Below are 27,770 nucleotides of genomic sequence, written 5' to 3' on the forward strand. Positions count from 1 at the left end.
TGTCTTAATTTTTAACATTTAATTCAAAAATAAAGTCGACTACCACAAAGTCTTTACATGCAAATGTGATAATTTATGTCATTACATTCATAACTTGTACCAGTTTGGCATACTTACTCCTATCCCAACTTGGTCTTATTTCAAGAGGAAATTATTTTGAAAATCAGACCCAAGTTGTAATAAAACAGAAATAAACCAGAATAAAACAAACGCACAACAACAAGGTGCAGAAATATGAAGTACACCAATTCTCTTGTGAGCCACAAACTGTACTGTGCTCTGCACATCAGCTATGTACTTCAACAGTCAGGTGAACAACTTTCTTTCACCAAGGCTCCACAGATAATATTTAGGTTTGTCTACAGGTTTATTCATTAGGAAAGGGTGAGCTTATGAGCTAAGAAAGTACAAGCAGTGTCTGAACGTAACTTTTTGACTGACCGGCCAAGGTGGCTGACAGATGAAGAAATTCCACCAGCCAAATATATTGTTGTATCATATCGTTACATTTGTTACAAACATATATACATTTTTGTTTTGTTTAAGTGATAGCTTAGCGGATCAGCTAATGTCCTGAACAGTAAACAGTGCCGCAAAATAGGAGGAGCATAAGACAGTCAAGTTTTGCTGCTCAGGAGCAGCTTAGGAGCAACAGAGCTGTGCACGCCTTCATGACACCGAAGCATGGCAGTGACTCAGCATAGTTTTTCATAATATGACTATTTTGGTAAACACTAGGGCTGTCAGCTTTACCACATTAATTGCAATGTGATTAAGGTCTTTTAGAGGCTGTACCAGGATGAATTTCAGATCACAGTGATGATACTTATCATATGAAATCAAAAGGCCCGAAGAATCCAGTGGAACCAACCATGTCATGCGGGTGGAATAACGCTCTAAATTGAGATTACATTTTGGAGATGGAAAAACTGCATGGCCATTTAACAGGGGTCACAACCTCTCGCCTCCAGATAGCTGAATGAAAATGGGTTCTGTTGGTACCCATGAGTCTGCCCTTTACAGACATACCCACTTGATGCTAGTCCCATGCAATTTTTTGCTGCCATTTGATTCCTTATCAAGACAATCTGGTAAGATTTGCTTTACCTTGTTAATATGGACTTCAAAACTGCTTTGTAATGCAAAATAATGGAAGTGAAAACATGCAAAAGAAAGTGCAATTAATTGCAATTAACTATAGAAATTCTGCAATTAATCTCTAAACTTTTGCCCACTAGTGTGGTGGATAACCTTCTGAGATATAGATAAAAGAGAGGAAATCTTAAAAGAGAAAATCTACCCATAATTGGCACTTGCCTGGTGTTAATTTCTGTCCCTGAGTACAAATATGTAACAACCAAATCACAGCACCGGCAACCTCCTCACAGAGATGGAGCAACATTCTTGACAAAAGGGGAGAACTATACATTGTTATAATTAATAAATCGCATTTGACCAGGTCTGGCACAGAAGGTAAGAGGTAGAAGGTAGATTTATTAGTCATTTTTTAAACAATGTTTAAAAAACAAAATTACTTTTGTCCTTGGTCCTATTACATCTTTGGAGCTGAATGATGAGTTGATTAAAATCAACAGCTAATATGAAGAATCGATCAGCATGGGCATGTTGCTGCTGATGGCATCAATCAATTCTTGCAGTGCATTTTCAAATTTGCATCAGAGTCTTGTGTCCTGTCGGCTCCCAACAAGGTCTGCCTATCCAGTGCAACAGCCTGATCCTGGATGTTAGGGGTTAACAATGTCTCTGTAAAGATGTGCACAGAGCAGTGTCTGATCTCCCGTTGCTGAGTGAGTCTCAATCACATCTCATTCACTTTATTCTCTCGCGACCGGACATTAGCCAGAAAAAGGCTTGGTAGAGGAACAGCTCTTGGCACAGTCAGGTCAGCATCGCCCTGATGCCAGCTCTCCTCCCTCTCTTCGTCCTGTGCTTTCGGTTTGGTTTCTCCTCTCATGACCTGCTGCATCCAGTCCAAGCCTCACATAGCTTTTACCAATGTTGATAATTGCTTCTCTATTTTAGAAAAGTCATGCTCCAGCAGAAGGGGCCGTGGAGTGGAAAAAAAATAGAAAAATATAGTAAAAAGGATTTGAGGAGCTACTGTCTGCTGCATGTGCATGCACTGCCATCGTCATAGCAAAAAAAGTGTCTGTGCCCTGGCAGGTGTAAATGCTGAGAAGCTGCTTCGTGTTTTACAACCTGCCCCTAATTGACTGACTGTATTACAATAGTCAGCAATTGTCTGATACTGAACAGTACTGATGTATATTTAGCTATTTATTTTATAGTATTTTTTTAAAATGGTCAGCAAAGACCATACAGTACTGACGTGTATTTTATTTTTATATTTTTCATTTGAATTGTCAGTGAAGACTGATGCTGAACACATACAGTACTGATTGTGTTATTTTTATTTACTATTTTTTGTTTGTGTGTAATGTTCAATAAGTAAATTGTTTAACAAAAGTTGTTTGTTCAAGAAAGCAGCCTTCTAAGTACTATTGCATAATCATATCGGTGCAAAATCAGTGCACAATCCATATAGAAATTATCTATTTTCATTCCAGCTCAAAAAATCACCAATCTGTCGCCTTATTGGTAATCACTGAATTTTTCCACCATAAAATCAGTATCGGTCTCAAAAATCCCATGTCTGCCGGGCTCTAATCCACTCCCATTAATTTTGTATTGGAAGCAATTGAGTTCCTGCACAAAGCATGCTGGGATACCTGCGATGCAGACCAAGCTGGCGGCCTGGCTAGAGGGAGTGATAATTTTAGAAAATTCAAATGTAGACAGCGAAGTCAGTCACTTTCAACATCAGCAGCTATCTCCAGTGCCTCTGCTTCTGCTGTAACTGCAGCTGCTGCTTCCTTTTATTCAACATATCCACAGATGCCTTTAAGCGTACCTTTTCTAGCTTTATTTCCATCTTTTCCTGTGCAGTTGAGTGTGCTTTGGCTGCCTCTGCTTCCATGGCAGCAGCGGCAAGATTTCTTTTCTTCTTCCATAGTGCTTTGAAATGTAGGTTATCCTGTAAACGACCCCGAACTCAGATAGCCTGAATATGACAGCAAGGCCCGAAATTTATCTAGACCATTTCTCCCCCATTGACCTTCATCAACTCTATACTTTGGTTTCTGCATCTAAGCCATCAACATGCCTGCTAGACCCCATCCCAACTAAGCTCCTTAAGGAAGTTTTACCTTTATTAGACAACTTTTTATTAGATATAATCAACGCGTCTTTATTGACAGGTTATGTACCCAGTCTTTTAAAGTAGCTGTCATTAAACCTCTTCTAAAGAAGCCCACTCTCGATCCTGAGATTTTAGCTAACTATAGACCGATATCTAATCTCCCCTTTATTTCTAAAATCCTTGAGAGAGTGGTTGCTCATCAGCTCTGTGACTTTCTCCGAGACAACAGTTTATTCGAGGACTTTCAGTCAGGCTTTAGAGTTCATCATAGCACAGAGACGGCACTAGTAAAAATTAATAACGACTTATTTATCGCTTCTGACACAGGTCTGGTCTCTGTTTTAATCCTATTAGATCTCAGTGCTGCATTTGACACCATTGACCATCAAATCTTACTGCACAGACTTGAAACCTCAATTGGCCTTAAAGGAACGTCACTAGCCTGGTTTAAGTCATACTTATCAGATCGTTCCCAATTTGTTCACATCAATGATCAACCCTCCGCACATACAAAGGTCTGCTTTGGAGTGCCACAAGGTTCGATGCTTGGACCAATCCTTTTCACTTTATATATGCTTCCTCTAGGCAACATAATTAGAAAACATTCCTTAAATTTCCATTGTTATGCTGATGATACGCAATTATATCTATCTATGAAACCAGATGAAACTGATCAGCTATCTAGACTTCAAACATGTCTGTCTTAAGGATGTAAAAGCCTGGATGAGCCGTAATTTCCTGATGTTGAATTCAGACAAAACTGAAGTTATTGTTCTTGGCCCAAAACACCTCAGAAGCTCCTTTTCCAACAATTTAATTTCTCTAGATGGCATTACCTTGGTCTCTAGCACAACTGTAAGGAACCTCAGAGTTTTATTTGACCAGGATTTATCCTTTGCCTCCTATATAAAACAAACTTCAAGGACGGCTTTCTTTCACTTGCGTAACATCGCAAAAATTAGACATATCCTTTCCCAAACAGATGCTGAAAAATTAGTACATGCATTTGTCACCTCTAGGCTGGATTACTGTAATTCCCTATTATTTGGTTGCCCCAACAAATCTCTTAGGTCTCTCCAACTGGTGCAGAACGCTGCTGCTCGTGTTTTAACGGGAAGCAAGAAAAGTGATCATATTTCTCCTGTTTTAGCTTCTCTGCACTGGCTCCCTGTGAAATCCAGGATTGAATTTAAAATCCTCCTCCTTACTTACAAAGCTCTAAATAGTCAGGCTCCGTCTTATCTGTCACAGCTCATAGTTCCTTACCAACCCTCAAGATCACTGCGCTCTGAAAAACACAGGGTTTACTTGTGGTTCCCAAAATTTCCAAAAGTAGGTTAGGAACCAGAGCCTTCAGCTACCATGCTCCTCTCCTATGGAACCATCTTCCATTTTCGGTCAGGGAGGCAGACACCGTTTCAACTTTTAAGGGTAGACTTAAGACCTTCCTCTTTGATAAAGCTTATAATTAGGGCTGGCTCAGGCTGCCTGGACCAGCCCATAGTTAGGCTGACATAGGTTTAACCTGCCGGGGGACTTCCCCTGATACGCTGAGCTCCTTTCCTTCTCTCAATGCCGCCATCAGAAATCATGCATGTCTGTTAACTGCATTGCCATGTGCAAGCTTAGCTTAGCTCTGTGATAGCCATGTGGTACTCTCACTACCTGGGGCTCGCGATTACAGAGCCTGGGTCTGTTGAACTGCACTACGCTAATCCTGTTGCCTCTCGGGAGCGTTCCTGTTCCCTTGTTTCCTAGTTTCCCTGGATCCTGGCCGTAACCTTGACTGTGCTTGACCGTGGTGATAGCTGTGCTGATGCTGCGACCCTGCCTTTGGTTGTGCTCGTGCTGTGGCTGTACTGATTCTGTGCCCCCCGCTCGCCCTGATCGTGGTCTGGTCCTGGTTGCACCGATGCTGTGATCTTGCCTTTGGACAACTCCCTTTCACATATGCATGAGACTGTTATCAACTCTCTCAACATCATCATAGAGAGCAATTACTAATTTCACACCTACCATTATTGTAATATGACATGCATCTGTTTCTATTATTATTGCTGTGCCCCCCCCCCCCCCCCCCCCCCCCCCCCCCACCCTCTCTCCCCCTCTCTCTTTCTCTTTCCTTTTTTGCCATGATTGTATTTCATTTGCTATTTACAACATCTATTGCTCGTCTGTCCGTCCTGGGAAGAGGGATCCCTCACTATCCTCTACCGCTCTTCCTGAGGTTTCTTCCTCTTTTTTTTCCCTGTTACAGGGGTTCTTTTTGGGGAGTTTTTCCTTGGGTGATGTGAGGGTCTAAGGGCAGAGGGATGTCGTACACTGTAAAGCCCTCTGAGGCAAACCATGTTTTGTGATAATGGGCTATATAAATAAAACTGACTTGACTTGACTGTAAAGAAGTATTTCACTGCTGGATAGATGACCTTTTGTCAAAATTCAGACGTCTCTGCAGTAGAGAGATGCAAATAATTTTGAAACTGGTGCTAACTGACATAATGCAAACTCATATGTGTGAAGAATGGCAGCCTAATACCACCAGCTAATAACCTAATGACATGATCACAAGAGCCACCAGGATGTGCTAAAAACTGCTGTTACTCTTAACCACACAAATAAAGGCCACAGTGTTCTTATGAATCAGTCATAACACTGAATTATCTCCTGCACTGTAATCCCACATTAAACAGACACTGAACAAAAGCTAAACCCAGTTCTATAAAGAGAGAAGTGGGCAGCCAGGGAGACAGACCTGATGGACATTTTACTGCTGAATTATAGCTATGAGTGGAAAATACACCGCAGCCACTCTGCAGAGAGCCAAACAATGGCAGAGAGTCCAAATATATGGAGAAGCTGAGGTATGTGTATGCAGTATTATACTGTGCCTTGGTCTACACTTTCTTGCTGCTATCTGTTGTGATACGACTGGCACCACATGGAATTCATTACCATGACTAGGAGCTGCCACGCTCTCTGTACAGCATGACAAAGGCACTCAGATAACAAGTAACTCTCTCAAACCCGGGTCCTGGCCTGTTTTTTGTGCAACTCCAGCTTATTGTAAACAAGAGATTCAATCAAAGGTGACAAAATCAAATTGGAAAGCAGCTGCAGATTGAAGGGAGTGGTGGAGTTAATAATAATTTATGCATTGCACCTCTGTGAAGTCAGGTATAACTGAGCTCCCATGTTCTTTTTAAAAGAACCCTGCATCACACTGATATTACCCTGGCCCGCACTCTAAGCAGCAGCGGGAGTTGGAATTAAAAGTAGTTAAGCTAAGGCAGGGTGACAACCCGGCCAACATGGGAAATTTACTGAACTAATGAAATCCAGTCACAGCCTCTAGCTGTGCTAGCAAGCCTTTTAGTAGGGCTGCCTCCTGCAAGTTCGAATCATCGCAGACCCTCAGTCAACTGAGATCAATTGAAGTTGAACAGTGGATTTTTTTTTGTGCAGTGTACTTCTGGGGATGTTTTGGTCCCCGGATTTTGCAGCGGAGTGAGGCTCTTGACATTCATGCTACTCTGCAAACATGCAGGCTACGGTTCAGAGGAGGAGAGACCTTCTACTTAAAAGTGGTGAATATACAGCTCACAGAAATTTAAAAAGTCAAACTCTCTGGCTCTTGCCCCTGTCACACTGAGCATACCAAGAAGCCCATTCAAACTTTTAAACAAAATAAATCGTCAGATATTCCTATTGAACAGCCAAATCCGATTTGACTGGCATGATTCTGAGTTGGGTACAACCCTACCTCTTAGTGTGTGTGTCTGTGATATTAACTTGCTCCTGGAAGACTCCCTAAATAAATGTAACAGTTTAAGGCAAGAGCTAGTTCAGTGTCTTGCTTAAGGGCACTTCAGCAGGGGGATGCTTACTCAAACATACATGCTTCAATTCAAACCAAAATTTAGCTTTACACAAAATTAATTACTCATAGCACATTAACCTATAACATAAAGAAACTTCTATATAAATGAAAACAAACACTGATTGCAGTCCAAACATGTTGCAAGCGATGTTTTGACACATTTTCAACAGGATAGGGTAATGCCACATATTTGTGTAACTGCCTAAAATATCACAACATAACACAGATGAAGATGGTATATGTGTGCAGCTCTAACGGTGCATAACTTATAAAAAAAACACTCAAACTCAACAGAAAAAGTAAAACTCACCCAAACCATCTTGGCTACTCTTGTTGATAATCTAGTTAGTAAGTCCACTGCTCCAACAATCACCAGATCTGGTTTGGAAATGAAGCCTTAAAGTCCAGGTAAAGTCCGTTCTGAGTTTGTCACATCACAGAAAGATGTGTTATTAACCCTAACCCTAACCCTAACCCACACCTGACCAAATTTGAATCACCCAAAAAATTGCCACGTATGTAAAAGGTCTCAAAATCATGAAAAAATACACAGTATTCTCCGATCTGAACCGCTGGGAGCGTGTCCCAATTGAGGGACTATGCTAATGATGCTTCTCATTTTTATACTGCTACACTGTCAGGGGTGGGTTTATGCTAAGTATAGCTTCATTGCATCATCGAGCTACGGTTTTAGGCCTGCCCAAAAAATCTTAAAACAGGAAAATGGTGAAAAAACCATCTAACTCCAGTTTTTAACATTTAGAATTTGTTGTACAAATATTCTGAATTCATTTTACCCAGACTTTAATTCACCAAGTTAGATGCAAAAAAACATGCTGTTATTGGGGCAGCTGTGGCTCAGAGGTAGAGTGGGTCATCCTCTAATCAGAAGGTCAGCAGTTCGATCCCCAGCTCCTCTGGACAACATGTCAAAGTATCCTTGGTCAAGATACTGAACCCCAAATTGCTCCTGATGCTACATCATCAGAGTGTGAGTGTGTGTGAATGATTACTGAGTAGCAGGTGGCACCTTTTATGGTAGCCTCGGCCACCAGTGTGTGAATGGGTGAATGTGACATGTAGTGTTAAAACGCTTTGAGTGGTCAATAAGACTAGAAAAGCACTATACAAGTATAGTCCATTTACCATTTACCATTTATTCCCCACAGTCTCTCTCTGCCGGCTGACTGCCAGCTGTTTACAGTCCCATAACGTCTTCCTCCACCACTAGATGTTGTGGTGTCTTTTAGCTCAGCTGCCTGTTCCACCAGTAGAGACTAGAGACTGAGCTGTGGTGGTGCGTGAAGACAATGAATTTAATAGAAAGAGGAGGTATGGTATCGAGCAGCATACCTTCTGGATTTCTAAATACCTGATTTATCTGACATACCATAATACTATGATATCTTCCAAGTCTTATTTCAAGGCCATGAAAACTACCAGTAAGTGCTGCTTGACGACAAAAACAATGTTAAAAAAAGGGGGGTTGCGTATTATGTGAGTCCATCTGTGAGTGATTTGTGTGTATATATCCATGTTTGTTGGCAGTCCTGATGGCCCAGGGGAAGAAGCTGTCGGTCAGTCTGCTGGTGTGAGACTTGGCTGACCTGGAGCACCTTCCGGTGGGCATCACTTCAAACAGCGGGTGGGCAGGGTGTGAGGGGTCTCCTGTGATGGCCTTGGTTTTCCTGAGGCAGGATGTGGAGATGTGTTTCAGGCTGGGCAGAGGGCAGCCAATGATCTTTTCTGCCGTTTTTATGACCCTCTGCACTGTGTTCTTGTCCATGTCTGTGGAGCTTTTGTACCACACACCCAGACAGTACGTCAGGACACTCTCCACAGAGGAGTGATAGAAGGCCAGCAGCAGCTTCCTGTCCAGGTTGTTCTTCCTGAGGACAAGCAGGAAGTGTAGCCGCAGCTGAGCCTTCATCACCAGGGCCTTGGTGTTGAACGTCCAGGAGAGGTCAGCAGAGATGTAGGTGCCCAGAAACCTGAAGGTGGTGACAGTTTCCACCCCTTCTCCATTTATGAGGAGGGGGGTGTGGTCCTGTCTGTTTTTCCTGAAGTCCATAATAAGTTCCTTGGTCTTATGGACATTCAGGGTCAGGTTGTTCTCTGAGCACCAGAGTGACAGTTTTGCTACCTCGGCCTTGTACGCTGTCTCGTCCTCATCACGGATGAGTCCAACCACGGTGGTGTCATCTGCATATTTAATAATGCAGTTGGTTGGGTGGGTTAGAAAACAGTCGTGGGTGTACAGAGGGCGTACAGTAGAGGGCTCAAAATGCAGCCTTGGGGGAACCGGTGCTTTGTGTGTGTGTGGAGGAGTGGTGAGGGCTGAGTCTCACAGACTGTGGGCGACTTGACAGGAAGTTCTTAATCCAGATGCAGGTGGGGAGGGGGATCTGCAGCTGAAGCAGTTTGGTGAAAAGAATGTCCGAAATGATCATGTTAAACCCTGGGCTGTAGTCCACAAAGAGCATCCTCACGTAGCTCTTCTTGTTCTCCAGGTGGGTCAGCGCTGTGTGGAGTGTGAGAGCGATGGCATCCTCTGTAGACCAGTTTGCCCTGTATGTAAATTGGTGTGGGTCGAAGGAGGGAGGGAGGTAGTCTCTGATGTGCTGGGAGACTGACCTCTCTAAGCACTTCATGATTACAGACGTCAGGGCAATGGGTCTATAATCATTCAGACTGTGGATGGCAGGTTTTTTGGGGATGGAGACGATGGTGGAGGCCTTCAAACATGTGGGGACGATGGCATGTGTCAGGGACAGGTTAAAGAGCTTAGTGAGGATCTCTGTCAGCACTGGCAAAGAAGCTGTTCAGCTCCTCTGCCAGGGTGCTGCTGCTGCTGGAGGATGTGGGAGAGGGCTGGCCTTTGTAGTTGGTTAGGGCCTGGATGCCCCTCCACATCTGTCGCGGGTTGTTGTCCGTCAGGTATCCCTCCACTTTCCTCTTGTACGTGTCCTTGGCCTGTTTAATGCCCCTCCTCAGGTCAGCTCTGGTGGTGCTATAGAAAGCTCTGTCCCCCGTCCTGAAGGCCGAGTTTCGAGGTCTGATCAGGGTCTGGACTTCATTTGTCATCCAGGGCTTCTTGTTTGGGAAGACCCGGATGTGTCTTTCCTCTGTGACATTTTCTACACAGCACCTGATGTAGAAGAGGACAGACTCGGTGTATGGTCCAGGTCCTGATCTTCAAAAATGCTCCACTCCGTGTAGGCAAAGCAGTCCTGCAGCTGGGCAAGAGCATTTTCAGGCCAGGCTTTGATGGTCTGGGTGGCTGGTTTTGTTTGCCTCCTGAGGGGGGTGTAGGCCAGGAAGAGGAGCAGGGAGGGGTGGTCTGATAGTCCAAGGTGGGGGAGGGGGGTCGTTCTGTAAGCATGCTTGATGTTGGAATAAACGTAATCAAGTGTGTTTTCTCCCCTGGTTGCACACTTGACATGTTGGTGGAATTTGGCGGGAACAGACTTGAGGCATGCCTTCTTAAAGTCCCCTGCGATGATGTGCACGCCATCTGGATGAGCCCTCTGTTGTTTGGTTACCATGAGCTGAAGCTGGCCAAGTGCCATGCTAACATTAGCATAGGGAGCGATGTAAACAGCGGTCACAATGGCTACTGTTAGCTCACGTGGCAGGTAGAAGGGTCAGCACTGGACAGTCATGGCCTCTAAGTCCGGTGAGCAGTAGGTTTCGATTACTCTGCAGTCTGAGCACCAGTGATATGTATACTCAAGAGCTACAGGAGAAAATCTTTCATTCTACTTCAGAGTCAACAAGTCATGACTTTTCTATATCAAGAAATGTGCAGCTCTGATATGTTGTCATAAGTTGAGGTTGATTCCGTACAGACCCAGTCTTCTAAAACTAACTAGCCCTCCACCACATATTGGACCCTTGGTTAAGGATTAGAACACACCAATAAATCTTCTCATCAGGCACTAGATGTTCTTGCTCCTTTCTGCCAGGTATATGTGGTGATGCAACAAACTTAGATCTTCTTCAAAACTTGTCTAAAAACCAGATCTGATCATATTTCACTCTGCCCATCACACAGGTATCTATGGTTAACCAACAGCAGGTGAGACTGCTGCTAGCTGGCACATGGTGGAGAAGATTCCTCCTAAAACTTTTCTTAGCAGAATATCTCAGTGTTACGAGAATGAATCCTCCAAGAGAGATTATATAAGTTTCCAATACAACCATAATTCATTATGATAGCAGCAACAGACATTTGGGTGTTGGACAGCAGCAGACGTTGGGGTGTTGGACAGCAGCTCCGTGACTGCATTCACAGCCTTCACAGCTTTCACACATTCCCCACATAATCTAATTATCCGACAGGAGATAGGAAAGGAGAGGGAGGTATGGAGTGAGTTAGAGGTGAACATGCTAGGAAGAGTGATGCGCAAAATGTGGTAGAAAAAAAGAGACAGAGGGAATGAGACATGATGTAAGTTGCCTTGAACTCTGAATTTAAGTCAGACTCATGACCTGATTTTAAAGGAAAATTATGATTTACAAAAACTCGTGTTTTTTTCTGTAGCTTTGCTCATCATTTCCACCAGATAACAATTACAAAGGTACTTTCTATAGATAGGTGCATGTGTAGGTTTTGTCTGGGACCGTTTTCTTCATGGTATGGCCAAATAGTAACAATGAAGGGACATCTTATTGCTACAGTGAAAAATGACATTTTAGACTGTGTTCTTCCAACAGTTTGTCCCTGTTCTGTGTCAACATGACATAGCCCCTGTGCACAGAGCCACTTCCATAAAGATACAGTTTCTCTATTTGGAATGGAAGAACTTGACTGGCCTGTACAGAGCCTTTACTTCATCCCTATTAAAGATTTTTGGGTGAAATGGAACACCAACCAAGAGCCGGGCCTTACTGCCCATTATTACTGGTCAACTTCACTACTGCTGTGGCCATACTGATGAATGGTGGCAAATTCTTGCAGCCAGATTCTGAAATCTGGTGAAAGGTTGACCAAGTGGCTCTGGTGGACACATGGCGTAACTATGTGTTTGTGTCATCAAAACCTTGAGCAAGCACTCCACATCACCAAAGGGGAAAGAATAAAGTGGCCTTGAGCAAGATGGACCACCCTTTAAACAGGGCCCAAGGGCGAGCAGAAAATACCTCATCATGCTAACAAACCACCTACGCCCTTTCTTCAAAATCTCACTCCCTCTCTCTGTCTGTCATTTAACTGCTCACCTCTCATCTGCTTACTTTATTCTTTCCTTCTTTTTGTCAATCCTTCACTCCAACTCCATTGAACATGAATATGCATGCTTTTGTGCATACTTTGGGTTGAATAGTGCAAATACATTTTTTGCTAAAGATAAACCACATTTTGATCAGTGATCTGATATTTGCAAACATGTCTCCCACATATTATTTCAGTTATACTTAAGTCAGATAAATTCTTAGCTGTTAAATTGGCCTCTAACCACATTGGCTGTGTCAAAACTAATGATAGGAGCTCTTAAAAAAACAGATCATCCTTACACCCACACACACAAAAAGACACAAACCTGCTAAAATACCTAGTTTTCACTGTGAGCTATTGAAACTTCCCGGAGCTCAGAACAAAGGGGGTTTTCCTGTGTGTGTGTGTGTGTGTGTGTGTGTGTGTGCGTGCGTGCGTGCGTGTGTGGATCATGTTTGGGTCTTGGAGAGAACTTGAGACCTTGTGGCTCAGTTGTTGTTTCGGTGCAAAAATGCTTAGCCAGGTTGGAGAGAGGAGGGTTTACTGCTCTCTTCCCAGAATACAGCTGTTGTGATTGACAACCCAACGACAGATGCTATTCCACTCTGAGTGTGTGTGTGTATTTCAGGTATCTATGTTTAGTCTGGGCATTTGACAAGCTTTCAGATTGGGATCTGCCTCCATACGCACGCACATATGCACACGCATGCACACACATGCACACACACACACACACACACACACACACACACACACACACACACAACATAAAATACTTTTTTAACAATTTTGAAATCTCAGCAAATTGGCTTGATTTCTCTCAAAAAATGATTTTTTACACATATAGCAGTAAAGAAAAGCATACATGTATTTAAAAAACTACATGAACATCAAAAAGAAACACTTCTAAGTGCACCACAAGAAAAGTGACATTGATCCAGGTTTCAAAGGGTTAAATGTGACTAAAGTTGGTTAAATCCAGTTTCTTTTACAAATATGTGTCCTGCTAATTGCAAAGCCTCATCATCATGAAGCCGTGCCTCCTGTCACTCATTATGTGCGCTTGTTTCCTTGGATAACTGAGGGTTTACAAACATCATGATGGTCTCTGACTCTTGGCTGGACCACAAACACACAATACCAAAAGTGAAGTTCTTAGAATTAAAAAAAAATTACTGGCAGCATAGTGAGAAAGGTTGTTTATTTTCTTAACGCATTTTTGCTCATTTCATCATACATCCAAACAAGACGTACTGAGGCAAATCCCCACATCACAGGGCTGTCAGCCTTTCAAGTTTAGACAGGGTAACATGAAATTTATTTGAATTTATTTGAACTCAGTTTGAGCTTTGTCGTAAAAGTGATGCGGTGAGGAAGGGATGTGTCTTTACCTTTGAATGCATTTTTCAATTTGTATTTAGAGAGCTTGTTGAAGATAGAGCTGGCTATTAAGGCCCTAACACACCAAACCGATGATCACTGTTGGGCCGTCGATGAGCATTCATGGACCTTGTCGCTGCGGTGTGTCCCACATTGTTGGCCCTCATTGACATTTGTCTGCTTTCTTTCTGACAGATTCAGCACGGTGAATCGCCAGCATCAATGCCGCAGCCTGTCGGTGAATGAAATGACTCTGACTGGCAGTTCAGCTCAGCGCACGAGAGGAGAGATGGAAGTAAGTAATGGAAACAAAGGGCTAAGTCAAGCTGGAGTGGGATCAAAACAGCACTACAACATTTCATAGTATAGAGGAATTTCAGACACAGCCACTTTCTGGTAACATTACCCAATGCATGATGGTAACGAAGGCTGCACAATATATATCTTTTTGTTATCAGCACTGCCATGTTAACTTGCTCAATAAACACATCACAAAAGACTGCAATAATGCACTCAGGGATTTTTAGAGTGTCAGGAGAGCACTGCACTGACAACAACATGTTAGCTTATAATAATATGGCTTTTCTGAGTTTTACTGCCATAAACATACCGGTAGTCTAATCTGTGCAAAACCAATAAAACAGCATCAGTGGTTTTGGGGCGACAGATCCAGGAAACACTCTTCGATTCCTACACCTTCTCAGTCAAAGAAAATACAGTACTGAACCACATGCCCCGTTCGGGTGGTTATTTTAGGAATACAATTAGAGGTCAGAATGTGTTACAGTAAAGCTACAGATCATCCAAAATTCACATTAAAAGACAGATCAGCAGATGGCATGTCATCTCACTATTGTCTCTATTGCATGCCATGGCAGGTCAAATTAAAAAACTGAAATTATATCTGCTGTTCCAGACAAAATAGGGCATCAAGGTACAAATACTATTTCTATTTCTAAGCTGAATTGAGCTGTATTGTGCTTCTTTGTTGCAGGTGATAGATGTCTTTCCCAGGCAGAACATCCTGCTGATGAAGTCAACAGATGAATTAGAGGCTCAAACCATTTAATGAGTCAACCACTAAATCATTGTCAGTGAGCACCTTCTGTGCTTCTGGGAAACTTAACTGCAATGTAGGTTTAGAGTTACAGTAAGATGGTAGTTGTTAACTGAGGTTGGTTCATGGTCTGGCCTCGTCATGGTTACTGCCTCCAATGAGCCATCAAAATACAGCAAGACATCGCTGGAGAGCATTAATTTGTCAAAGGACACTTTTAAATAAGCTTTCAGGCACACGCAGGTTGATCAGTGAAAACATCCACTGTTTCCAACGTTGACAAATATGACAGCTCGCTTAAAGTACTTTTGTTAAGTTCTGGGTAATCTGAACTTTACACCAAAGCTAATGACCAGTCTGATCTTGTTATATAGCTGATGTAATGTAATGATATGTCATGTTATTTAGACAGGGACATAGCATAATAAAAAATGAACCTTATATAAAACAAGGAGAGATGCACTGTACCAGGTTTTATTGCTATTTTCCACCCGTAGTCCCTGGGCAGGTTGGTGATATTCACATGATTTGTTTATGCGATATAATAGAGGTGCATATATAATGGATTCAATGAGGACAGAGAGAAGCCACATTGTGTGATGCACATGCTATAGTCAGACATTAATTTGCTGTTGGGATACAGTGCAGTGATACAGTTATTACTACATATTCTACTGCTATAATGCAAAACGACTTTATATACTACTATATTTGGTCTGTACTGATGGTGAAAAGCTGTAAAACTCATGCAATATCGGCAGCATAAATGTTTCCTTTTGGCTTTTTAGAGCCTTGCCTTGAAGGAGAGAGGGAAAATTGTGAACACATCAGAAGGAGGGCAATGTTGCATTAGTTTATGATGAAAGACAAGCTGTCGTTCTCTTTCCCGATTCCTCAGGTCTGTAATTATGAGGGTTGGACATGTCCAACGAACATCACAAAGCGGGGCTGACTGCTATTGAACAGCACAGGTGGTTCACTGTATGAGCAGATGTTCCCCTGACCGCAAATACACATCTGCAAAAGCCTGATCTAAAGAAAGAGGAGGGAGACGTATGGGTTAGAGACAGAGGTATAGGCCAGTGCTGACAGAGGTTTACAGAAGATATGAGAGAAGAGGAGGAAACAGGGAGGGAGAAAAGGGGCTTCTCCAGCAGCAAGGACAGTGATGATGTTCCCTTTGGTATCTCTTTAAACAGATAATTAGAGGCTGCTCAGTTATAAACCACAGGCCAAGGAAAGGGAGATGGGGTGAGGACGTGGTTTTCCTGATGGGACTGGGAATGGTAGCAGCCTGATTGTGAGAGAAATGAGCATCACATTGTTCACAACTCTTTGATTACTGAGGTTATGGGAGCTGCAAACCTACTGAGATCATTCATTTAGCAACTGATGACATAATCCATGATGGGGTGAATTTCCAATCCAGACTAACTACAGTTTCTTCATTAATGTTGATTTAAAACATTATTATTCCATTTTCTAAACTCCAGAGCTTTGCCATTAATCAACAGCAAATAATCGCAGCTTTGGTTGGCCTGATTACAGACACCTTGCCAACACTTTGCGCTCTAGAGCTTGGGTGATAGAGAGACCGTGCACTTCATGGCTTGACCGTCAGGTAGGGTCACAGCTTCACCTGTGCATTGAGGGAGCAACAAGCTCTCATCGCGACAGTTTTCTGTGTTAGGAGAGAGAGACACACCGTGTCCCATGGACTGTTACATGAGAGAGCCCACTCCAAATAATTTTCAATATGGTCAAAAATACAGAAGTTCATCTTTCTGTTAAACTCATACTGAAAGGCTGTGTTGAGGCTATATTGTATGTATTGCACAGCACATGCAACCATAGGCCAGTCTCTACTGCAAGAGCAGCCAGCTGAGCCAAAAAAAATAACTGAGAGGTGGCGACAACGTTACAGGACTGTGAACAGTCAGCGGTCAACAACAGAAGAGAGCCTGCAGGGAAAAACAGCATATTTTTACATCAAACTTGTTGTAAGGGTTTTTAGCAACCAAACCAGAGCTGGTGAATGTCAAAATAATGGACATACTAAAAAAACTAACAAAGACAGTTTTGGTGATTTTTATTTTGTATCTGTCAAGTTGATATAAAGTGTGTTTTAGAATGAGTTAACAAGGCAGTTACACTAATATTAGTCTTAGTTTGGTGAAAGAGAGAAACAGAGTTCAGAAGGTTTCTGGTTGTAATTCTTTAATATACCTTCCAGGACATTTTATGAGTTTGTTATGCTAATTTACAAGACTGAATGAGATATTAGTGCTAAGCCTAATGTGACTTAACAGTTCTCTTGTTTATCAGTGTATGAACTACAGACTCGATTCCAGCTATATACACATCCATATACATCTAATGTGTTGTAAGGCCCTATTAAATCAGTTTACATTTTTTCCATATTGTTTTATTTTTTCCTAAATTTCATGTGTTTATTTTATTTTTTTAAAAAAAGTGTATTCTGTATTCAACAATTTTACGCACATTTTGTCATTAGAAAGAGTGCTAGTCATGTGGTGATGAACAAGTTTCATTCATTCATCGACAAGCTACGGACTAATGTTTGAGAAGGAGTAGCACATCTTCACCCTGAATGAGATGGATATTGGGAGCACCCAAGAAACTGTCCAGGCCCTGAAATCGATGCAAGTGGTGACGACTGTGATGTCTGAGGAAAAGAATCCTGCTCTATCACTCATAGCACTGCTGCTCAAACAGCTGCTCCCTGAGACACAGGGCAACATCAGTGACTCAGAGCTGATCAGAGACATCAACCAAAGCCACATTAAACACCTCAAGAAGCAATATGCCAGTGCAGTAAAAAAGAAGATGCCCTCTACATATCATCAAGTGTTTGCTGAAGCTATAACCTTTAGGTAGAAAACCATGTCAATGTTCATGTATAATATATTCTTAACACTAAAGATATATCCCTGCTGCACTAATACTGCATTCCTAGTGCTAAAGATGTAGCTAAAACTTCAAGATAAATTAACAAAAATAGTATTATACAGCTACCACTGCCTTGCTGTAAGAATGAGAAACAACATATTTGCTGCACACGTTAAGATATATTTTACATAATTATTTTCAGTCTCTCTATGTCTCTCTGACTGATTGTGTGTGTGTGTGTGTGTGTGTGTGTGTGTGTGTGTGTCTCTTAGCCAGAAGCCCAGAACCTGGCTGCACTGAAGAGGATCCCCAACCCTCATCATACCATCAAAGATGAGCAAGTCCTGTGGGAGCAGCCTTCTTTGTCACACTTGTGGGGATGTTGGAGTCCCACTAAAATCTGCCATAGCTGAGGAGGAGGTGAAAAGAAACTAGGAGTTCACAACGCTGCCTCTCACAGAGGACCCACTAGGCTGGTGGAAAACAAATGAGCAAGTCTATCCTTTGCTGGCCATGCTGTCTAAAAGGTACCTGTGTAGTCTGTAGCTCAGCAGAAAGAGCTGTCTCGATGGCGAGAGACATCATCTCTGTACAGAGGAGCACTCTGACCTCAGAGCATTTTGATCAGCTCCTCTTTCCGAACAAGAATGGTAACAAATCGTCACTGTCCAAATGTCTGAACTTTTTTTCATTCCTAAGTCAGCAGCAAACAGTAGTGTGATTTTTTCATTTATTTTAATTTGGGAGTATATTTTTTTTCAAATATATACATTTTTTTTAAAAAAATATCAATACAACATTGCAATTTTATGAGTAAATGTTGTTTTTTATTTTTTTTATTTATTTTATTTTCTAAGTTTTTCAGTGGGGACATATTTGCAGTACAATGTAAATAATTATCACAATACTCAGCATATTCAAAACATTTAAAATCGCAATAATATTGTACCATGACTTAAGTATCATGTTAGTATTTGGGGTTGGCGATGTATTGAATATACTGTATGGCAGCTTGTTCCATGTAGGATGTATTTTGACTATATTGCAAACAGCGAGTATAAATGTTCCCAATACTTTTTAAATCACCAACACAAGACTCACCACCATCACGAGACTCACTTTGTTATTTCAGTTCTCTCACTGTCTCCTATGGCTCTCTCCTGTCAAAGACCCAAACACAAAAATATATGAACTGGAAGAGCTGTTAGTTTATTTCCAGCCCACAGTGAATGAACCCTTTTGTTTAACTGTACCACAGTAACATTTTAAGTCCCTCCTAACTGCTGACATCAAACTGTTGACTAGAAGCCTCAAGTTCTCGGCAAAAACATAAATACTTACAGCCTGAGACAAGCCGGGTGCTTCAAAGTAAAAGCACCAGTGGTTCTGCTTTGATTTATTTAATTATAACAACAGGTTATTCAAGTGGATTATATAGTACTTTACTTAACTTTATTTTAACAGTAGTCTTATAAACTTTTCAGTAACAGTATTTTGATAAACTTTATTATGACAGTATTTAATAAACTTTATTATAACATATTTTATTTAAGTTTATTACATAGCAGTTGTTACTTTATTAAACCTTATTGTAACTGCAGTTCATTCAATAATTTAATATTTTAGTAATCTTCTGTAGTTTACAGGAGATTTCAAAATATCAAGATACTAACTGTTGTAGTATTCTGAACGTTGCTATGGTAACCGCTGTGTGTTTGAATGACGTAAGCAAGGTGCGCCAGAGCGACAGATGTAATAGCACGAACGGTGAATAAAGTTGGAGACCGACGCATATTGTTGTGTTTATTTAGACTAATAATAGTCAATATCACAGGAACAATACATGGTGTCAGTTAATCTTGGTACGCATCGACCTGCCGATGGAAGATGGACAGTACAGGTGTCCCCACGCCACGGATGGATTGGGATTCGTCTAACCTTCCCGACACTTGGAGGAAGTTTCGCCAGCATGTTGAGCTGATGTTTTCGGGTCCCCTACATGCTAAAGAAGAGGAGGAGAAGTGCAGCTATTTGCTACTTTGGATCGGTGAGAAAGGCCGCGACGTATTTAACACATGGACTCTTACAACGGAGGAAAGGAAACTGCTGAGGACGTACTACGACAGGTTTGAAGCCTATGTGACGCCAAAAGCAAACCCAATTTTTGCACGATATAAGTTCCACAAAAAGACACAAGGGGAAAATGAGAGTTTTGATCAGTTTGTGACTGAACTAAGGCTGCTAGTGAAAGACTGCAGTTACCCCAATAGCGACGAGATGATTAGGGACCGCATTGTTTTTGCCATAAACTCACCAAGAGTACGTGAAAAGCTACTTTGCCACGGTCCAGACCTCACGCTAGAGAAAGCTATTGACATTGCTCGTTCACATGAGCTATCACAGCAACAGTTAAAGACAATGGTTAGCCCTGTTGCTAATGTGGCTAGTCAGTCCGTGCATGCAGTTAGCAGGAGGATAACGAACACTGATGTCGTACACTGTAAAGCCCTCTGAGGCAAACCATGTTTTGTGATAATGGGCTATATAAATAAAACTGACTTGACTTAACTGACTTGATAACTAAAACCGAACAAGCACGCCATGGACGCAAAACAACCATCGGGACAGACGGTGACAGTGCCGTTAGGAGCAGAGAGTGTGGTGCATGTGGGCGAGAGCACAGCCGCACAGAGGACTGCCCAGCAAAAGGACGTCAATGTAACAAATGCAAGAAATTCAACCATTTTGCTAAGGTCTGTAGGACACAAACATCACAGAGACAGGCAAAATTTAAGCCCAAAAAAGTGCATGCTGTCTCAGACTGCACAGAGCAAACATCACCTGAGCTATACATTGACACTATAACAAAACTACATGCAAACACAGCCAGAGAACAGGCATTTGCAGAAGTAGAAATAGGCAAAGCGAGGCACAAATTGATGTTCAAAGCCGACACAGGTGCTCAAGCTAATGTGATACCAGCACACATGTTCCACAAAATGTTTGGAAGTGTAATGTTAGGCCCATCAGACAGTGTCATCTCAGGATATGGAGGACAGAGGCTCAAAGTTAAAGGGGCTTGCAAGCTAACATGCAGATACAAAAATGAAATAGCTATGTTAGATTTTGACATAGCATATGTCAAAAACGCTCCCCCTGTTTTGGGTCTGAGAGCCTGTCTAGACCTAAACATAGTCAAACTGATACACACAGTCGAAGTACAGCCAGAAACACACATAAGCACCACAACAGAGTTTGCCGATGTGTTCAAGGGCATTGGACTATTTCCCGGAGAATGCATCCTTCACCTCAAGCCCTCAGCTACACCAGTGGTGTGCCCCCCCCGCCGCATCCCATACGCTCTCCGCGGCAGGCTCAAGGATGAACTGGATGAAATGGAGAAAATGGACATTATCCAAAAAGTGACAGAGCCGACTGAGTGGGTAAACGCTTTAGTGGCAGTGGAAAAGCCCAAAACTGGAAGGCTTGGGGTGTGCCTTGATCCTCGCCCCCTAAACAAAGCCATACAGAGACCACACTATCCGCTTCCCACTCTAGATGACATCACACCGAGACTAGCCGGAGCACAATATTTCAGCGTGCTAGATGTCAGATCCAGCTATTGGACAATCAAACTAAGCCATGAGTCATTCCTGCTGACCACCTTCAACACCATCTATGGCAGATACAGGTTCAAGCGACTCCCTTTCGGAATCATTTCTGCACAGGATGAGTTTCAAAGAAGGGTGGATGAGGCTTATGAAGGGCTTCAGGGCGTCGCAGCTATTGTGGACGACATCCTGGTATATGGCCGCACCAAGGAGGAGCACGACACAAACCTGCGTGCCATGTTGGAGAGGACTAGAGAGAAGGGGATAAAGCTCAACGAGGACAAGAGCATCATATGTGTGCCGGAGGTGAGCTATTTTGGTCACAGACTGACACGAGAAGGCATCCGGCCTGACCCCAACAAGGTCAAGGCGATCAGAGAAATGGCCCCCCCACACAGCAAGGCAGAGCTGGAGACCATACTGGGCATGGTCACCTACCTCTCCAGGTTTGCCCCCAGACTCTCGGAGACAACAGCTCCCCTCAGACAACTGTTAAAAGAGAGCAATGAGTTTGTGTGGGACTCAAATCATGACATTGCTTTTCAACAAGTAAAAGACCTGCTGACACAGGAACCTGGCCCTGTACTCGCATACTTTGACCACACAAAGGATGTTAGGCTGCAGGTTGACGCATCAAAATGTGGACTGGGAGCTGTGCTACTCCAAGGAGAGAAACCAGTCGCATACGCATCCAAAGCACTAACTGAGACCGAAGAAAATTATGCTCAGATAGAAAAGGAATTGTATGCAGTGCTGTTTGGATGCAAACGGTTTCACCAGTACATCTACGGCCGACAGGTGGTTGTCGAGTCAGACCACAAACCGCTGGAGTCAATCATGCGAAAGCCTCTGGCAGCAGCTCCCCCACGACTGCAATGAATGATACTGCAGCTACAGCGGTACGACATCATCATAACACATAAGCCCGGAAAACAAATACCAGTCGCAGATACACTTTCCAGAAAGCCCATCGAGTGCAGTGAGAACTCACTGAGTGAAGGTATGGACTTGCAAATACATACCGTGATCAGTAATGCACCAGTAAGTGACAACAAAATGGCAGAGATCAGAGCCGCCACAGCGCAAGACGAGCAGCTCTCAATGTTGAGGCAGGTCATCACGTCAGGGTGGCCCGAGTCGCACAAGAAATGTCCGCCTGCAATTTCAGCATACTGGAATCACAGGGATGAGATATCAGAAACAAACGGCATCCTTCTAAAAGGGGAAAAAATCATCGTGCCCCACTCACTCAGAGCAGAAATGCTTTCACGCATTCACACAGGACATTTAGGGATCGAGAAATGTAAACAAAGAGCAAGAGATGTTCTTTTCTGGCCTGGAATGGGGAAACAGATAGAGGCGTTGGTAGAATCCTGCAACATCTGCCTGGAGCGACGCAACTCCATCCAAAAGGAGCCGATGATATCGCATCCTATTCCAGAGCGACCTTGGCAGGTGATCGCCACAGATTTGTTCATGTGGAACAACATCGACTACATCGTTGCTGTTTACTACTACAGCAGATACTTTGAGGTGGAAAAAATCACCAGCCTCACATCCAACACAGTCATAAAAAAACTCAAGGCCATGTTTGCTAGGTTCGGAGTACCACAAACACTAATCAGCGACAATGGACCCTGTTATAGCTCGCAAGTGTTCAAAGACTTTGCTCGTGCATGGGACTTTGAGCACATCACAAGTAACCCACTGTACCCACAGAGTAATGGGTTAGCTGAAAGGACTGTCCAAACAGCCAAAGCCCTCATGGACAAGGCGCACGCACAGCGGACAGACCCCTACCTGAGTCTGTTGGAATACAGAAACACCCCCGTTGATGGACAGAAATCGCCAGCGCAGCTGTTAATGAGCAGGCGTCTGCGTTCAATCCTCCCGACCACTGACAAACAACTTGAACCAGAGGTTGTCTGCCGCAGCACAGTTCGCAGCAGGAGGGAAACCTGTCAGATACGACAGAAACTGTACTATGACAGGACTGCAAAGACACGGCCTGCCCTGCCAACTGGAGCCACAATCCATTTCCAGCTGCCAAGTGGAAACTGGAAGCCTGCAACAGTTCTAGACTCAGCAGGCACAGAGAGGTCATACAACATCCTCACAAACGAAGGTCATGTGCTCAGACGCAACAAACGTCACCTCGTAAAGACTGAAAACAGCACAGATCGAGGAGCACCAACTAGTGACCCTGATCCTGAGAATGCTGAGCCAATGACTAGGCAGCAGGACACTGAGGGTCAAACAGGCCTAAAAGAAACCCTGGACTTCACCATCACTAAGTCAGGTCGCATAGTGAAACCAAGAGATAGACTGGACCTGTGAAAAAAAAAAAAATAAAAAAATTCAAATGTGAAAGTATGCCACGTTGTTAATGTTAGAAGTGTTCATTTGACCCTGCAGTTAAAATATACCAGAGTTAACAGTGCAAACATAATATGTGGTATTGCTAATGTTTACAGAAATGTTGAAAAAAAAAAACTGAATTCACTACTGGCATGTTCTGTTTCAGTTATATCCTGCCTATACACCTTGATAAAAAAAATATATATATATATATATATATATATTGCCTTGAAGTAGCTAAACCTAAGTTCAAATGGTTTGAAATGATAATGCTATAATATTGTTGGCAGCTGTAGCTATTTGCATTCACCGTTATATTTTTTTTAAAAGAAAGGAGATGTAGTATTCTGAATGTTGCTATGGTAACCGCTGTGTGTTTGAATGACGTAAGCAAAGTGCGCCAGAGCGACAGATGTAATAGCACGAACGGTGAATAAAGAGACCGACGCATATTGTTGTGTTTATTTAGACTAATAATAGTCAATATCACAGGAACAATACAACTGTGTATCAGAATATAGCCTCAAACTATTGTGATATTATGTTTTAGCCATATCGCCCAGCCCTAATTGGTTTGCATGGGACCTCTGGTGATTCCAAATCCTAGTGGCTAAATGATAATGGCTAGACAAATGTATAATAATAATAATAATAGATAGGACTTATATAGTGCTTTTCAGAATAGTCAGAATACCACAAAAACAAATTCACATGAACGCACGGAAATGTGCTCACAGGTGCATCCATTTGTCCATACCTTAGCCTCTCCTTTGTTGTTGTCTCTTGTTCCTTAATCTGGCAGACTTCTTGCTGTGTTAACCCCCACATTCCCCACATCACTCCCAACCCACTTTATTAGCTACACCAAACCCTATCATGGCACACTGCCAATCCAGCTTTGCTCATGTAATCCTAAAAGCTTTACCCAAGACAGACAGACTGCCTAACAAGCTAACAGGCTCATCCTGTTGCAACAGTAAGTGTATTAAAGGCGCCTGCTGAGGCTCATCACAAATGATCCCCTCTTAATTGACCTAAATTACTATTATTATTAAGGTAACTATCATGACTAAAGAGGATTATTTCAACTGTTACTTTTACATTTGGAGGCAGAAGAGGTGAATACTTGGTTGATGATGTTGAATTAGTAGACTGGCTGCCAGTTGCATTTAAGCAGTGGGCCTGACATCACCCTCCTTTTCTCTGTGTTTTTCCAGATGGATACTAACAGAGGGCGAAGGCCGGCAGGGCTATGATTAGTCAACCCAAAATTTAAGTTTCTGTTCCCCAATGCCAGTTTACTGACAAGCGAGGTTTGAAGGGATGGAGGGAGAGATTACAAACTCATTTTTCCTCATCTCTCCTCTTCACTTCTGGGATCCGTCTTCCCCACCGTACCAAAACCTCAGGGCTCACACGTGAAAGCTTTTAAACTTCAATCATTATTGGAGCAAATGGGCCTTTAGAACAAGGCAGAGAGGGAGCGTGGCCCCCAATTCCAAAGCAGAACCAAATGGGCCAAGTGGGCCAGAACGGTGACACCATGTAGCCATTCTGCCCACATCACATACACCCTAATTAATTGCACTTCAACTCAGGGTTTCCGTGAGGAAAAGGGGCAATAATAAATGGCAATAAACACTTAAACACTTGTGCATTTTTGCCCCCAAAACATGGCACCCTGTAAATGGGAGAGATCTGGAGTGAGGACTTGCTGAAAGGGATTCTTGACTCGCCTAAGTGGCCTGCTGTGTTTCCACCACCAGCTCAAGTGAAAGGAAGAGAAAGCGTGACAGGGTCCAATAGACCAGTACATAAATTGGCCTTTTCAGGGCTCAAACCCACCAGATTTAATAACGGCAAAGTTTGAACTGCAACTTGTTCATTTTTATGGAACCACTGAGGTTTTTTGATTCTTGGAGGCAGAATGTGAGCAGAACTTCCTTACAGATTACATTTTTGTGGAACTTTATCGGGCATTTATCGTTATTATTGTTGTTGTGCATCCCTGCCTCTTCCTCCAGTGCTCTTCCTGACTCTCTCTCTCTCTCTCTCTATTACTACTGCTATTTTAGTGTTCAACATCTATTGCACTTCTGTTCTGCTCCTTAGTCGCCCTTAGTCAGTTGCACCAGCAATAGATAGAGTTGTGTACAAGACAAGGACGTTGTGGTAGGGTATGTGAATGCTCCCGCACATTCAAAGACATCACCCAGATGTGCCAATCGACACTCCTTCTTGTTAGGGATGGCTCAGGCATGCCTTGGACCAGAGCCTAGTTATGCAGACATAGGCTTAGTCTGCTTGGGACTTCTTATAATACACTGAGCTCATCTCCCTTTTCATTTGCACACATTTAGGTCCTATTACTGCATACCACTAACACCGCTTCTTCTCCGGAGCCTTTGCATACCCTTGTCTCATAGATTTTTTGGATTGCAGCTGCGCCTGGATCATGGGTCATGGTTGCACTGTTCTGGTCCTGCCCGACACCTACTACTACTACCATTATTATTAGTCATACCTCAACTATTACTATACACACATAATTATTATTGTCAAATACATATAAAATATGTATGTAAAATATACTACATACTACCATAAACTACGTTCATTAATAGTCATATTTCTATTACTATTGATATATGTTATTTTATTGTTGCTATCATTGTTGCTGTGCATCTCTACCTCTCTCTCTCCCTCCCTCTCTTTCCTATGTATTATTTTGTCATATACTACTGTAATTTTATCATTGGAAGAGGGATCCCTCCCCAGTAGCTCTTCCTGTGGTTTCTATCTTAGAGGGTTTGTTTGGGGGGAGGTTTACCTTAGTCTTTGTAAGGTTCCAAGAGCAGAGGGCAGAGGGATGCTGTATGCTGTATCTGGGGCAAATTGTGATTTGTGATAATAGGCTTTATACATAAAATTGACTTGACTTGACTTAATGCACAAGTTTGATTGTTCATGTATTTTGGTATTTTTAGATCCGTAGCATAAGAGTTCCTTTTCACTTCTATTGCCTGTTGTGATCTGTTGCCTTATAGTGTTTGTACAGTGTATTACACAAATTACATTTCAAGTGTCACTTTTTTTAAAGTATAGGCCTACCATGGTTGCCAGTGGGCAAAATGCTACCTTAATGGACCTGCACCTGTAAAGCGCTTTTCCAGCCATTTGACCACTCCAAGCACTTTCAATACACATCACATACACCCATTCACACACACATTCACACGCTGGTGGACGAGGCTACCGTACATGGTGGCACCTGCTTTTACTCACTCAGACACACCGATGGAGCAGCCATTAGGAGCATTTTGGTGTTCAGTTTCTTGCCCAAGGATACTTTGACAGCTGGGGAGCTCGGGATCAAACTGTCAACCTTCCAATTATAGGACTACCTGGTCTACCAGTTGATCCACAGCCATTCAATCCCAAGCAAGAAGATTGTGTCTGTCTTTAACACAAGCAGTACTGTCTGTTTACAATAAATGAAGAGAGACAAATCCTCATGCCTTTCCTCTTCTTTCTACTGTACCAAACTCACACCAAACTGTGATTCCAAACTGAAGTATGATCTGAACCATGACTTCTGCTTAACATTACACTGCTATCTGAGTACAAGGGTAACTAAAAGTATAATCCAAGGTCTTAACAGGTATTATACGTGTTGTTGCTTTGGGTAAACTAGCCAGGTTTAGAAACTATCACATTGCTGAATATTGACTGTCATAAACGTACACTGGTCAAACCTTTAGCCAAATCCAAAACTAACACATGATCTGCAACATTCTCATGTGCTGCTCGGAGGCGATTACAATGCATCTACACTAGGGCTGGGACGATGAAAATACGTCGACGCAAGAACTGCACGTCGATGCGTCGTCACTCAGAATCAAAAAATGGCGCCGGCAGCGGCATCGAGTAGCAGCGAGTCGGGGGAGAAGAAAAGATGTTGTAATAAGATGTCAAAAGTATGGGAGCACTTTACACCTAAAGGGAATGATTCGGTGGTCTGTGACCTGTGCAAGATAGAGATGGCGTACCATAAAAGCACTACAGCGATACACCAGCACCTTAAGAGGAGGCACCCGGGAGCTTGTGTGGAGGAGAAGACACCGTAAGTTTTAAACTTTTTT

General features: G+C 42.7%; 1 protein-coding gene across 2 annotated transcripts in view; it reads right to left on the minus strand.

Annotated features, from left to right (window-relative positions):
* afap1 (actin filament associated protein 1) overlaps positions 1-27,770 on the minus strand; it is a 78,453-nt gene that overhangs the window by 44,536 nt on the left and 6,147 nt on the right. The gene's annotated exons all lie outside the window — the stretch shown is intronic.

This window comes from Plectropomus leopardus, chromosome 23 (genome assembly GCF_008729295.1).
Source record: "Plectropomus leopardus isolate mb chromosome 23, YSFRI_Pleo_2.0, whole genome shotgun sequence".
Taxonomy (NCBI): Eukaryota; Metazoa; Chordata; class Actinopteri; order Perciformes; family Serranidae; genus Plectropomus; species Plectropomus leopardus.